This window comes from Vulpes lagopus, chromosome X, assembly GCF_018345385.1.
Source record: "Vulpes lagopus strain Blue_001 chromosome X, ASM1834538v1, whole genome shotgun sequence".
NCBI classification, from domain to species: Eukaryota; Metazoa; Chordata; class Mammalia; order Carnivora; family Canidae; genus Vulpes; species Vulpes lagopus.
This window is the reverse complement of record NC_054848.1, coordinates 108,502,881-108,515,764: the sequence shown is the minus strand read 5'-3', so window position 1 is coordinate 108,515,764 and position 12,884 is coordinate 108,502,881. Positions and strand designations below refer to the sequence as shown.

The following is a 12,884-nucleotide window of genomic DNA, read 5'->3' as shown; positions in this document are numbered from 1 at the left end:
TAGAACTGATCAAACTAGATAAAGAGCTGGGTGCCAACTTGTACTTATAAGAGGTACTTCATGATATTCTTATAGTACTTTTGATGTAAATAGGAAGCCAGTAGTTCAAATATATATCAAAAAATACCTTTCAATAAGTTGAAAGCAGCAAATGAATCCTGTGTGTTGGTTCAAACACAAGGAACAAAATTTAATAGTAAAGAAAATAAGAACTAAAGAACAAATGCAAAAAGTCCAGGAGTGGTGTCAGTCTTGCCTTGGATTTGATGTATAATGAGGGGCTACAATACTTCACATTGATCAGAGTTGATAATTTCTGGGGTATCCTCTGAATTTCTTTTTTTTAGAGATTTTTTAAAGATTTTATTTATTTATTCATGAGACACACACACACACACACACAGAGGCAGAGACACAGGCAGAGGGAGAAGCAGGCTCCATGCAGGGAGCCTGACGTGGGAGTTGATCCCAGGTCTCCAGGATCAGACCCTGGGCTGAAGGCAGCACTAAACCACTGAGCCACCTGGGCTGCCCTGAATGTCTTTATAGTCATTGACAGAGTAAGGGCTGTCCCAGTAGTTCACTTTCATCCAATTTTTAGCTTCAACATTTATTTTCCTTTGTCAACACATAGCCATTACTAAATGTAAACATTCATTAAACAGAAAGAAATAGGATAGCTTATCCCATTTTATAGCATTTAAGATTAAAATGATGGCTCTTGGGATGCCTTGGTGGCTCAGTGGTTGAGCATCTGCCTTAGGCCCAGGGCATGATCCTGGAGTCCGGGGATCAATTCCCACATTGGGCTCCCTGCATGGAACTTGCTTCTCTCTCTGCCTATGCCTCTGCCTTTCTCTCTGTGTCTCTCATTAATAAATAAAAAAATAAAACCTTAAAAAATAAATAAAATGATGGCTTTTAAGTGAATTGTTTCTCCAGAGGTATTAGCTGTGCAGTTACATAAGCATTCATCTATTCAGCAAACTTTTAAGGCAGCTTTATTATCACTGGCATATAAAAATTGTATATATTTAAGGTATACAACCTGAATTTCTGGTAAACATATACATTGTGAAATCATCATCAAAATCCAGCTAGTTGGCATATCCATCAATTTTATGTGGTTACCACTGTGTATGTATGTGTGTGTGTTGAAAAGATTTAAGATATATCCTTTTAGCAAATTTCAAGTATACAATACAGTATTATTCACTATAGTCATCCATGCTGTACATTATATCTCTATAACTTATTTATCTTGTGTAACTGAAAGTTAGTATGCTCTGACCAGCATCACCCCATTTCCCCTGCCCCCGCTCCAGCCCTGGCAACCACTATCCTACTGTCTGCTTCTATGAGTTTGACTATTTTAGATTCCACACATAAATGAGATCATGCATCACTTATCTTTTTGTGTCTGGCTTACTTAGCATAATATTCTCCAGGTTCACCTATGTTGTTGCAAATGGCAGGATTTCCTTCTTTTTAAAGGCTGAATAATGTCCCATTGTGTATACCCCACATTTCCTTATTCATTCATCTGTCAAAGGACATTTAGGTTGTTTCCATACCTTGGCTATTGTGAATAATGCTGCAGTGAACATGGGGGTGCAGATATCTCTTCACAATCCTGTTTTCAATTCCTTTGGATACATACCTAGGAGAGGGAATGTTGGATCTAGTTTTAATTTTTTGAGGAATCTTCATACTGTTTTTCATAATGACTGTAAAAATTTACATTCCAACCAATAGTATACAAGGGTTCCCTTTTCTCCACATCCTCATAAATGCTTGTTATCTTTTTGTCTTTTTTACAATAGTTATCTTAATATATGTCTTTATATATATTTTTATAATCATCCTGATAGATGTGAGGTGATCTCATTGAGGATTGATTTGCATTTCCCTAATGATTACAGATGCTGTGTACCTTTTCATGTACCTGTCTGCTATTTGAATTTCTTTTTTAAAGAAGTGTAGATTTGGGTCCTTTGCTGATTTTTAAATTTGGTTATTTATATTTTTGGTTTTGAGATGTGTAGGTGCCTTACATCTTTTGGATATTAATCCCTAATCAAATATATGGCTTGCAAATATTTTTCCCATACTATAGGTTGTCTTTTCTTGATGTTGGTTGTTTCCTTTGCTGCGCAGAGCTTTTTAGTTTGACATAATCCCACTTGTTTATTTTTGCTTTTGCTGCTTGTGCTTTTGGAGTTATATCCAAAAAATCATTGCCAAGACCTATGTCAGGGAACATTTTCCCTGTTTTCTTCCAGGAGTCTTGATTTCAAGCTTTATGTTTATTAAGTGTGTAATCCATTTGAGCTGATTGTTGTGTATTGTGTGAGATAAGGGCTCAGTTTCATTCTTTTACATGTAGATATCCAGTTTTCCTAGCACCATTTGTTGAAGAGACTATTGTTTCCCCATGGTGTAGTTTTGGCACCCTTTTTGGATATGAACTGACTGTAAATATCTAAGTTCATTTTTGGGTTCTCCGTTTTATTCCATTGGTGTACATGTCTGTTTTTGTAGCAGTGCCATTACAATTGCTTTACAATATAGTTTGAAGTCACATTCAACATACTTTCTGTTGGATATGTAGTTACATGGATAAATGATAATAAAAAAAAAGTTGAGGACCCAAAGGTGAGTAAGACTGTCCTTGCATTCCTGGAACTCACAGTCATTGAGACATGAGAAAGAAACAGAATACTGCAACATAGTATAACAACTATGAGAGAAGATGGAAGTGAGAACAAGAGGCTTTGGTTGCCCACAAAATGTATATTTAATTAAGAATGGAGAAGCATATTTTCTAAGGTAACTTACTGGAGAAGATGGTGATGCCCAAGCCAAGTCTTGCATGACTGACTATTAGGAGTGAATTAAGCAAAAAAACAGAGGAAAGGCATTCCAGAAAGAGAAGTCAGTATCCAAAACAATAAGCTGATACTAAGAGAGTCGAAATGGGAATTCTGGAGGTAACAAAACAAGAACTTCAATAGGATAGGAAATTTCATTTTTAGTCCTAATGTGATATTTCATCACCTCTTTGAACAATTCAGTTCAGAATTTACCTCTATATGGATGGTATATTTCTTTCACTTTATAACTCCTAAAGTTCCCTGAGGAATCTTATGATTCCTGAATGTTTACTATCAGTTTTATTCATTTGACAAATACATTTCAAATGGCTCAGCTTTTACAAACATCTACATGGCACTGATGGATTAATATAGCATTGATGCAGTAGTTTTACTATATGTTTAATACTGAAATTGGCCCAACCCTGGGCTTCTCAAGATGACTCTCTTACCCATGCACCCTGGAGCCAGCATACCATAAGAATGGAAACTTGTGGCTTTCTGAATAATAGCACATGGCAACACCACTTAGGTAAACTTAGAGATCTCAGGGTTATAAACTTATCACCCCCTTCTAAACACTTTTATGGCAGACCACTGCCTTAAAAAATAAAGCCTAATTTCCTATGAAAAATATCAAAAACCTGGGATAAACTCCCCAAACTACTACTTCAGGCATGTTTCCTTAAATTTTTCCTCCCCTTCATACCCTGAATGCACCGACCATGACAGAATTCCTTGTCATTGCCAGAATGTGTTCTGTAGAGTTTTAGTTTTGCTAATGTATCCTTCTTCCTGAAATTCCCTTCCTCATTGCGCCCCACCCCTCTATGGCTCCCTTACTTAGTATTTAATATATCACTTCTTGGGATCCCTGGGTGGCTCAGCGGTCTAGCGCCGCCTTCAGCCCAGGGAGTGATCCTGGAGACTGGGGATCAAGTCCCACGTCAGGCTCCCTGCATGGAGCCTGCTTCTCCCTCTGCCTCCCTCCCTCTGTCTCTGCCTCTCTCTCTCTCTTTCTCTCTGTCTCTATCTCTCATGAATAAATAATAAAATATGATATTTAAATATATCGTATATATTATATCACTTCTTTTTGAGCTTATTGGGCTTTATTTCTAGTAGGGAACACTTAATCCTATTGGACGGTAGTGGTTAATACTGAGTCCAACAGGACATGTTCAAATTAAAGCTCTACCTTTTTAAATAGCTGTGAAACCATGCATCAGTTAATTGACCATATAAAGCCTCTGTTTCCCCATCTGTAAGATAGAAATAATTATAATGCCTTTGTCATAGGGTTGTGGTGATGATTAAATGACATAATGATAACACACTTCACGAAGTGGCTGGCACATAATAAATACGCATTAAATATTGAAGAAGTACTCAGTAAATATAAGTTCTTTCATTAGTATTTCTCTAGGTATCTATTCCCCTTTATAGATTTGGCCCTTCCAAAACTGTCTGGGTATGCACAGTACCTGTCACAAGCTTTGTAAATCATGAGGACCCAATAAACAGAGGTTAAGATGAATTAATTCTGAGTGGGGAAAAATTAGAGAGGAAGACAAACTATGAGAGACTCTTAACTCTGGGAAACAAACAAAGGGTTGCAGAAGGGGAGGTGGATGGGGGGGTAGGGTAACTGGGTGATGGGCATTAAGGAGGGTGCACCATGAGATGAGCACTAGGTGTTATACTATATTTTGGCAAATTGAATTTAAATAAAATTTTTAAAATAAAGTAAATATAAAAAATTAAAAATGCCAATTCCTCTTATTTATTAAAAAATGAATTGATTCAAAATGAGATATGTGGTCAGTTCCTTAGTGGATAAAGACTTTTATGAACATATGAGAACTGAGCCAATTTTTCTTTCCAAACATATATTTAACTATAACCAAAACTTTCAATTCTTCTAGGTTCCATAGCATTCTGTAAACACGATATTATCTGGGTATCATGTGACTTCTTACGGGGTTTCAGATTATGAAATATTGTGAGGCTTTTGACTAACAGAAAAAGATTTGTAGGAAATTTCAAATTTACATAATTGGTTCTTGTTTTTCTTTTTTTTTCTATATTTAGAGTTCACTGAGTGAAATAATTTCCTAGTCACAGTTGAATGGAAAACCATAGTCAAGCTACAAATTAGAGTAAAATACTAGCTTCTTGATATATTTGTTCAAAATGCAATTTCCCTCTGCTCCCAATATAATTTACCAAATAAGTACAGTCTAATTACATGTCAAATATTTTTTTCTTTTTGTGATGAACCAAGATATTTTTCTACCATCTAGTGATTACTTGGAATCTTGCCAGCTAGGAATCATATACCAACTGCTGAACATCCCACTCAGAGTCTCCTCACTCAACACAAGAGGCTTAGGGAGTGTTGAAACATACATCCATTAGAGCTGGATAACAATCAGAGGGAACAATGTACAAATGGCTAATAAATGCTTAGAGCACAGTTTCAAAAGCACAAAGCCATTTGTTTTTCTTATCAAATTAAATATTCCAAAGCATTATTTAAATAAATGTCTCTGGTTCTGGGCATACTGTGTAGGTCAGCACACCAATATAGCCCTGTATTAGAAATGTATGTATTTACTTATGTTGCAGAAAGTAGAATAAAGGCACAAATACAAAGACATTTTCCGAAGTCTGTGACTCTGAGTTGGCATTCTTGAAAGTAGTTTTGAGGGAGTCTCAAAAGTCTTTAAAGTTTTGTTGAAGATTGCATTATTTGATTCAGGCCTCATCCTTCCAAAAGTGTATGTTGCAGCAGTGTCCTTCCAAACCCAAATTTGAGCAGAACTGTGTAATTTGCCTTGGGCTGCAGAATAAGATGGAAGTGACAGTGAGCGAGCTCCAAACCTAGGCCTCAACACGTTTGCTTATTTCTGCTTGCTTTTAGACCTTTGCTGTTGCCAGAACATAGCTCAGGATAGCCCACTGGACTCCAAAGGAGGATGAAGGAAAAGTGGTGCAGAGTTGAGACCATAGCAAAACTCAGCCTAGATCAGCCAACTCCCAGGTATGTGAGCAAGCAAATCGGAGATTGACAGAGTTGCCCAGGCTATCCCAGATTAGATCAACCAATCCTTGGATGTGTGAGCCAATACATCTGTGATAAGAACTGTCCAGCTGAGCCTGACCTAGATACACCAACCCTTAGATGTATGAGCAAACAAAATTGTGATTAGCAGATCTGTCCTGCAGCTTCCAGCCTTGATTACTTGAGCCACAGTGTTGTGAGCCAAACAAAATGCTTACCATTTATGCCACTGAGATTTTGTGTTGGTTTGCCACATAGTGCTACTGTGGCCATAGTTGACTGATAAGTTGTGTACAAACATGTAAAAAGTTCTGTAATATTATGTCATAACAAGAATTCTATTATCATGAGTGAAGACCAAACAGATTTACATTATCTATATCTATTTATGTTACCTGTATTTATTATCATGGATGAAGACCAAACAGATTTGCAGAATATTACACAGATGTGTACAATCTGAATGATTTTATTTCCATCTCTCAACCTGTTTACTTATCATAACTCTAAAACTAACTATATTGTCTAATAAAAATTGTCAGGAATTAAGCCAACTATGAGAATCTAAATTCCTGAAAATCTAAATCTAAATTCAGAAAGCTCTTGTTTTAAATCACAATTTTAAGCATCCAGTTGTTTATATGAAAGTTACTCTTCAACATTCAGCCTTGGATTTCGGAGGAAGAGGATACGTGGAGTTATTGTACACAGTCCTGGAAGCCATATATGTGCAGATTTCTACATATTAACATGCAGTTAGCATTTGACCTGAAAGGGCTGGGAATGACCATCATAAGGTATTTCATGTAAGGCAATGAATAATCTGAAAATAAAATTTTAAAAGGTTTCATCCACACAAAAAAATTTTAAAAATAAAAAGTTTCATTCACAATAACATTAAAATGAAAACATGCTCAGGAACAAATTTGACAAAATAAGTGCAAGTCTTATATACTGAAAACTATAAAAGGTTGTAAGAAATTAAAGAAAATTTAAATAAATGGAAAGACATTTCACATTCATGAATTCAAAGTCTTAATATTATTAAGATGGCAAATTGATCCATAGATTCACTGCAATCAAATTCTCAGGTGGCTTTTTGGCAGAAATTGACAAGCTATCCCTAAAATCCATGTGGAAACGCAAGGAATCTGGAATAACTCAAAAGATAGTGAGAACAAAGTTTGAGGGCTCACACTTCCCAATTTAAAGTTAGGATAAGGCTACATTAGTAAACAGTGTGGTAGTGGTGTACAGATAGGCATATCAATTAATGGAACAAAACTGATGGCAAATCGAACTCCAATAAAAAAATATACAAAAATTTTTTTAAAATAAAATTATTTTGAAAACATTAAAAAAGCCTGAAATTCTTGAAATATCCTTATATTTGTGGTCAATTGATGTTTGACAAAGTTGTAAAGTCCGGTTTTTTAAATTAATTTATTTTTTTGTGAAGTCCTTTTGATAGAGAATGGATTCTTTTCAATAAATGGTCCTGGAACAATTGGATAGCATATGCAAAAAAATGAACTTATACCACTTACCTCACACAATACGCAAAAAGCAATTCAAAATCTAGCATACCAAATGAAAGATATAAAACTATAAAAAAAATTTAGAAGAAAGTCTTTGTCTCCTTGGATGAGGCAAATTCTTTTTTTTAATTTTCTTTTCTTTTTAAGCAATCTTCACATACAACGTGGGGCTTGAACTCACAATCTGGAGATTAAGAGTCACTTGCTCTATTTACTGGCTGAGCCAGCCAGGTGCCCCTTGGCAAATTCTTAACTATAACTCTAAATGCATGGTCCATAAAAGAAGATACTGATAAATTGGACTTTATACAAGAAGTTTTTATGCTTCAATAGACAACATTAAGAAAATGAAAAGATAACTTACAAACTGGGAGAAAAATATTTGCAAGTCATATATCTGCTAAAGAGCTGATACAAGAATAATTAAAGAACTCTTCCAACTCAAGAAAACAACCAATTAAGAAATAGGCAAAAGATTCGAATGGACATTTCAGCAAAAATGATACATGGATTGTAAATAAATACATGAAAAATGCTCAATACCATTACTCATTATGAGAATGCAAATTAAAACCACAATGATAGCCACTAGAATGGACATACATTGCTGGTGGGAATGTAAAATGTTGCAGACAATTTTAAAAACAGTTTGACAGTTTCCTGGATAGTTAATCATAAACAAACCACACAACACGACAATTCTTGTCCTTGATATCTATGAGACACGAAAACATGTTCCCGCAAAGACTTATGATGGAATGTTTATAGAAACTTTTTTTTCATAACATTTACAAACTGGAATCAGTCCAAGTATCTTTCAACTGGTGAAAGGATAAACAAAATGTGGTTTATCCATACAATGCAAAACTATTCATCAATAAAAAGAAATAAACTATTTATAATTCTGCAACATGAATGAACCTCAAAAACATACTGTTAAATGAAAGAAAGCCAAATGCAAAATATTATATATTGTATGACTCTATTTATATGTAATTTCCAGAAAAGATGAATCTATAGAGGCAGAAAGCAGTTAGCTGGCTACCTTGGACTGGGTCTGGGAGTGGGTATTGATTGTGCATGGACATGAGGAAACTTTTTGGAGTGATGGACATATTCTTGAGCTAGACTGTAGTGATAGTTTAACAACTATGTAAATTTACTAAAAGTCATTAAAATCTGTATTTAGAAGGGGTAAATTATATACTATAGAAATTATGCCACAAGAAAGCTATAAAAAATGGCACATGCCCATATTTATGCTACCACCCCAAATCACATTAAAACAACAATAAAGAAATACCACACATAAAAACCACAGCAGGGATGCCTGGGTGGCTCAGTGGTTGAGTGTCTGCCTTTGGCTCAGGGCATGATTCCGGAGTGCCGGGATCGAGTCCCACATTGGGATCCCTGCATGGAGCCTGCTTCTCCCTCTATGTCTCTACCTGTTTCTCATGAATAAATAAATAAAATCCTAAAAAGAAAAACCCACAACAACAAAAGAAAAAGATATTTGAAAAATATACAGTGGATGGAAGATTGGTAAGTGAGTTAACAGAATATAGAGAACGTAAGCCTAGGTAGCTATGGAGGCGAATAACAACAAGAAGTGAATTAATCTTTCTTTGTCAAAGCAAGGCTTTGATTTGGGGCCCCAAGTACTTTGGAAAGCGTGGGTGGACTTGAGGGGATAAGAAAGCATAAGGACTGGATAGAAATATAAAGAAAATGCTGTTAGACTTCCTGGTCTCCAGTACCAACTCACGTGGCCACATGTCTCTCCCAAGAGGTTAAGTGACATAGGTTTATTTTCTGGAAAAATTGTACACGCTAAAGAGGTTCTAGACTGTCTCATGTGATGTTTAATCAGTGGAAAACTTAGAATATTCCTCATTCTAAGGTCTTAAAAGCTTATGGTGAATTTTTAGGATGTGAATAAAAGTCACTGGTTCAGTAGAAACTGAAAAATAAACTTTCTCTGTGACTAAAATAGTAAAAATTGATCATCAGTGGAAAAACGTAAATTTTTGGAGATAATCAGGTTGAGGAAGCTCCTTTCTACTACTAGGTTTGTAGTTTTTTCCTTTTTTTAGCATGAATGGATGTAAAACTTTGTTAAAGGCTTTTTCTTCATCTATTGAGATAATCATATGATTTTGTCAGTTGGTGTGGTGAATTCTTCTGATTGATATTTGAATGTTGAGATAGTCTTATATTTCAGAGATAAACCCTGCTTGGCCATGATGCATTATCCTTTTTATGTATTGTTGGATTCTATTTTTGTGCCTCACATCTATTTTGTGTTTCATAGAGGACTTTTGCATTCATGCTTATGAGGAATATTGTGTAATTTTCTTTTGTTGTAATGTTTTTGTCTGGAGTCCTTAACAGTATAATGCTGGTCTCATAAATTGAGTTAGAAAGGGTTTCCTCCTGTTATATATTCTCGAGGAATTTGTGTGGAATTGTTATTATTCTTAAACGTGTGATAACATTTGCCAGAGAAGCCATCTGGACTGGAATCTTTCTTTGTTGGAAGTTTTTAAACTACACATTCAATTTCTTTGAATAACATGGCATTATTCAAGTTATCTATGTTTCCTTCGGTGAATCTTGGAAGCTCATATCTTTTGAGGGATTTATCCATTTCATCTAAGTTGTAAAATGTATTACCATAGTGTTGTTTGTAGTATTCTCTATTTTTTATTTTTTGTTTTTATTATTTTTTAAGGATTTTATTTATTCGAGAGAGAGAGAGAGAGGCTGAGACACAGGCAGAGGGAGAAGCAGGCTCCATGCAGGGAGCCTGCTGTGGGACTGGATTGAGGATCTCCAGGATCAGGCTCTGGGCTGAAGCCGGCACTAAACTGCTGAGCCCCCAGGCTGCCTGTATTCTCTATTTTTTAAAAAAGATTTTATTTTTAAGGAATTTCTACACCCAACATGGGGCTCGAACTCACAACCCCAAGATCAAAGAGTCATGTGTTCCTCTGACTGAAGCCGCCTGGTGCCCGTGGAGTATTCCTTATGTCCTCTTAATCTCTATATTGTCTATGGTGATTTCTCCTCTTTCATTCCTTACATTTGTACTTGATGTCTTCTTTTGCTTTTGGTCAGTTCAGCTAGTTTATCAATTATATTCAGTATTTTATTTATTATTATTTTTTAGAACATAACTTTTTTTGAGAGAGCACAGGCATGTGAGTGGGGGTAGAAGGGCAGAGGGAGAGGGAGAGACTTAATCAGGCTCCACGCCCAGGGGGGAACCCAACACAGGGCTTGGACCCCATGACTCTGAGATCATGACCTGAGCTGAAATGAAGAATTGGACGCCTAACCAACTGAGCCACCCAGGTGCCCTTAAACAGACTTTTTAAAGGAACCTGCTTTTGGTTTCATTGATTGACCGCTATTTTTGTTTCTCAATTTTACTGTTCTCATCTTTTTATTTTTTCTTCTTGCTTTTTCTTAAATTTGCTATTCTTTAGCTGGTTTCTTTTTGTGAAATCTTAGGTCTTTGATATAAAACCTTTCTTTTATGATATAAGCCTCAAATAATACAAATTTTCCTCTCAGCGCTGCTTTTTTTTAAAATTTTTATTTATTTATGATAGTCACACAGAGAGAGAGAGAGAGAGGCAGAGACACAGGCAGAGGGAGAAGCAGGCTCCATGCACCGGGAGCCCGAAGTGGGATTCGATCCTGGGTCTCCAGGATCGCGCCCTGGGCCAAAGGCAGGCGCCAAACCGCTGCGCCACCCAGGGATCCCTCAGCGCTGCTTTAGTTATGTCCCACAAACTCTGGTTATGTTGTGTTTTTGTTATACTAAAACTCAGAATATTTTCTCATTTCCTTTGTGATTTCCACTTTGACCTATGGGGAGTTTCCTGAATACTACTTTTTCTGATGTTTCGCTTAATTCTGCTACAGTTAGGGAATATGTTTTGAATAGTTTGAACTATTTTAAGTTTATTGAGCTTTTTATGACCCAGAATATTGTTCTATCTTTGTGAATGTCAGTTGTATACTTTTCTTAACAATACCATATAAAGAACTAACGTTTTAAATTTTGATGGGGTCCAGTAGGAGTTGCTGGTTGTTACTCAGTTGCCCTAATACCCTGCAGAGAGATAATAAGAAACTAAGGGTGGTTAACAAATGGCTAAAGGCCATGTGTGAGAGCCAGGTAGTTTGCAAGGAGGCTTCTACCTCTGCCAGTGAAAAAACAGGCATAGCTGAGGAACAAATTCAGGATCTGCTAGTTAGGATCTGACAGCTCCACTCCAGAGATGTCTGAATTGTCAGCCAAAGGCAAATCTGTTGTTGGGAGGGTCCCTGGAACATGAGATGTAGATATCTGAGAGGATGCTCTTGAGGATTCTGGCTCTGTAGATTCCCCCCTAAACTCCTCAGAGCTTGCAGAGATGGTCCACCATGCTGGAGTAAAAGCTAGTACTTCTCCCATGAGGGAAGAAACTGAAGTATTCTCCAATGCAAGGCAACAGGTGCCCCTCAGTCCTCAGAGTTGCCTCATCTCCTCTCCTGTTTGCCCGGGCAACAACTTAGGGTTAAATATGAGCATAACATAACTTAGGATGCAATGGGTCTGATAAGTAAGAAAAGGATTACACACTGAAGGAGCTGAAAGAATTTGCTAGCATGTCTTGTAGAAGCCATACTACTGTCTGGGATTGGATCTTAAGGGTGCTTCTATAAAAGAGCTGGGATGCAAGATTGGATTATGGAGAATTAATTGACTCAGGGCATTTTCTTAGAGCACAAGATTTAACACCTTGGCAAGGACCCCTGTGCATGGTACAAATTCCCTTAGTGTGTCTCTTAGAAACCTGGAGAAAGATACAGCTGATGCTTTAGGAAATAGATCCCAGAGTTTCCCTAGCAGGGGGTAGAGGAAGGACTAAAAAGACTCAGGAAAGTGGGATATATTATGTAGGGCCACAAAACCCACCAAAGAATTGTATTTCACAGGGGAACCCAAAGGACTAACCAAGGTTATTAGGAATGTGCTAGTGTAAGGGATACTAACATCATTAAGAAATTAAATGGTAGCTCTCTTCTGCAGGCCAGGAATGATGGTAGAAGAGGTGATCACAGAGTTTGGTTTGTTAACAGTCATGAGGATGATGGGTAATTGAGTAATAAAGGCTTGGAGCCAGAACAAACACATTCTTCAATAAAGGTGATTTTTTTTTTAAAGAGAGTTATTTGGGTGATTCTAAAGTGCATCTAGTTTTGGGATCCCTAATCTCTGGTGACCAGCCCAGTGTTCTTTCTGTTAAATCATTATGGCCCCTCTCTCATTTATTTAACTCTGCTCATAAACTGACAATTATTTTTCTCCTATAACACAAGTAACTGTTCATTGTAGAAAGTTAGGGTGAAGGA

At 36.5% G+C, this 12,884-nt stretch overlaps 1 long non-coding RNA gene across 1 annotated transcript in view; it reads left to right on the top strand.

The window, feature by feature from the left end:
• Window positions 1–12,884, top strand: part of LOC121483515 — a 135,889-nt gene that overhangs the window by 116,038 nt on the left and 6,967 nt on the right. Inside the window, exon 2 of the long non-coding RNA XR_005985740.1 lies at window positions 5,797–5,916. This is a non-coding gene — a long non-coding RNA (uncharacterized LOC121483515). The remainder of the gene's footprint in view (window positions 1–5,796; window positions 5,917–12,884) is intronic.